Source organism: Mesitornis unicolor, unplaced genomic scaffold (genome assembly GCF_000695765.1).
Source record: "Mesitornis unicolor isolate BGI_N332 unplaced genomic scaffold, ASM69576v1 scaffold14947, whole genome shotgun sequence".
Lineage (NCBI taxonomy): Eukaryota > Metazoa > Chordata > Aves > Mesitornithiformes > Mesitornithidae > Mesitornis > Mesitornis unicolor.
The window spans coordinates 30,731-33,940 of NW_010198527.1; positions in this window are offsets into that span (position 1 = coordinate 30,731).

The following is a 3,210-nucleotide window of genomic DNA, read 5'->3' on the forward strand; positions in this document are numbered from 1 at the left end:
GGCAGCTAACTAGGCTTAAACCATAAGATGCACTTGTCTTATTGTCAATATATTTTGAAAGTTTCTCACTTTATTTCTTCATCTCTTTTTTAAGCCAAAAAAGAGGAGGGGAGGGGGCAAATAAAAAATGAAAACAGATAGTATAATTGATGAGTAAAATTTCTAAATGTAAGTAAGATTCAGGTCATAGAAAGTAGCTGATTATTAAGATCTCACTGAAAATACTGACAGTGCTGTTCAGAGAAAGCAAAGACTCCTTGTATTTTGCATTCTGAGCAGTGACAAGAATGGTGCCTGGTTTCCCTGTAATAGTCTCATGCAGAAGTAATATGCTTTTTATGCCTACTTCTAAGTTTGTTATGAAAAACATAGTAACCTATCACTGGCTAAAAGTCCAGTGCCAAACGTAGTACTTACTACTGTTTTGACACTGTTAGTCCAGTCAGTGCACACATTTTGGAGTTCTCTGGACACTGTTTACTCAATACAAAAGAGAGAAGCACCACAGTGCACAGAGGATGAAATAGTGCTTCCATTGCTAGTCTGATTTTAAAGTCCATGGAAGTATATGGCATGAAAGCCCAGCCTCTCAAGAAAGCTTGAGAAATATGTCTTGTTAAGCCTCCGCATGAACTACAGGTTGGAAAGTTTTATTGTGACATGGGAGTTACAGATTCCAAAACCCTGCATGATCAAACAAAGTAGGATCATGATGGAGCTTCAATGCAAAGAGGCAATGTATAGAATGAAACAGGAGTAAGCTACAAAGGAGTAATTTAGAAACAATTTCTGGGTGTGTATGGGTGGTATTAGGAAGACAAAAATCAAATACAGTTGAAATTTGCATGGACATCATGAACAAGAACCTCTACCATTATGTTCATAGTAAAAAGCTGGACAAAAGAAATGGGTGCACATTATTGAATGAGGCAGGAGATTTAGCAGACAAAGATAAGGGTGAGGTACTCAGTATCTTCTTTGTCTTAGACTTCCTCAACAAGGTCTCCCATGCCTTTGTCCTTAGAGGTGAGGCTTGATGATGAAAGCTACCAACAATCCATAAGGATGGAATCAGATTGCTTGGAGAAATAGATCTGTGAGTGTGAATCCAGAGGAGGGCCACAAAGAAGATCAGAGGGCTGGAACACCTCTCCTGTGGAGACAGACTGAAAGAACTGATGTTCAGTATAGGGAAGAAAACGCTCCAGGGACCCCTTATAGCAGCCTTCCAGTACTTAAAGGGAGAAAGATGGGGAAGGATGCTTTATCAGGGAAAGTGGTGATAGGATGATGGGTAATGGTTTTAAATTGAAAAAGGGTAGATTTAGATTAGAAATTAAGAAGAAATTCTTCACTATGAGGATGGCAAGACACTGAAGTAGGTTACACAGAGAAGTTGTGGATGCCCCCTCCCTGGAAGTGTTCAAGGCCAGGTTGGATGGGGCTTGGAGCATCCTGGTCTAGTCCATGGCAGGGGATTGGACTAGGTGATCTTCAAGGTCTCTTCTAAAGATATTAAGAAGATTAGCAGAGTATCACAGGGGTCTATCCTGTTCTTCTTCACATCTTTAAGAGGATGATGGCACGTGAATGCACTCCATATAGGGATCTGATAGACTTTGTATAGATGTCTCCTCCATTTTGAAGGAGGCAAGTGAGTGCACCCTGACCAAGTTGGCAGGTGACACTGAAGTGAGGGACAAGGCAACATACTCCAGGGCAAGGCAGACATCCAGAAGAACCTGGACAGGCTAGAGAAATGGGCCAACAGGAACTTTATGAAGTTCAGTCAGGACCAGCACAGGGAAGGAAGTACTTCTGTACTTCCATACCTTACAGTGGTACAGAAGTAGACAGGGGTGGCCAGGGAGCAGGTCTGTGGGAAGGGCCCTGGGGCCTTGTGGGAACAAGAGCTGACAGCATCCTAGGCTGTGTGAATAGATCATGGTCAGGAGACAAAGGAAAGATATCATCCCATCAGTTCAGCCCTCATTAAACCACATCTAGATATTACATCCAGTTTTACCTTCCCAATACAGGAAAGATTAACAAACTGGAGTGAATTCAGCAAAGGCCACCAAGGCAGTTGAGGCTGGAGCATTTACCCTATGCAAAGAAGCTGAGGAAGCTGGAAGTGATCTGTCTGAAGAATGGAGGTTTGAGGGGAAAGGCACGTCAGACCCAAAAGTAGTCTTCCTCCAGTACCTAGTGGTGGTCTACGAGAAGGTGGAATTGACCTACGGTTCTGTAAAGTAGGAGGTCCAGAGACAATAGGCAGAAACTGAAATAAGTGAGCTCAGCCTGGATACATGGAAACCAAAGATAATTGATCAGAGAAACAGGTTGCCCAGCAAGACTCTGCAATATTCATGCTTGGGGGAGGTTTCAAAACCTGGCTGGTTAGACATAAGCAACCTGTCCTGAAGTTGTGGTTGACCCTGCTTTGAGCCTGAGGTCGGAAAATAGACAACCTGAATTATCCCATGAAAAATGTCAGAACACTTTAATAACTGGAAAAAAGTAATAATTAAAGAGACAATTCCTGAAAATATTTTTATTAATAAGAAATAACAATAGCTTGTGAAGATTTAGAATTTTGAAATGTAAATTGCATGATCTTTTACATTGTCTTAGCAAAGCTAAGAAGCCTTACTTCAGAGGCACATTAAGAAGCCTTGGTGCTTTATATTTAGTGTTTAGGGATCACTGAGTGGAAAGCCCCTTCTACCAGAGTTATAAAGGACTGTTAAGGTCTTTAGTATGAACTTTGATCAGCTTCTTTTCCAGAGGACATGAATTTATTTGTTTTGAACAGGCTTGGAAGAAATTGCTAAAAAGATCATGCAAAAAAATTAAAAATATACAAATTTTAACTCTTTGGTCTGAATTTTTGCCTGCTGGGCATCTGCTTAAGTTTTTGGGTGAAATGCTTTTGGAGGCAATATGTCAGGAAAGCATTTTCACTACTTTCCAAGAACAAGTTGTACATTTATATGTACTGTTAGGTACAAAACACCATGACATTGTAAGCTGCTCTACCGCTCTAGTGGTATGAGACTGCCTGTGTCAGGGGTGATCCCTTTGGTCTTCAAAAAATGAAGCCCAGGTGAGAAACATATAAGTAGGAGCAAGGAAAGAAGGCATGAATCAAATAGAGAAAGAGAAGAAAGCACAGCAGAGGGATTTACAATACAAGTACAAATTTCATAT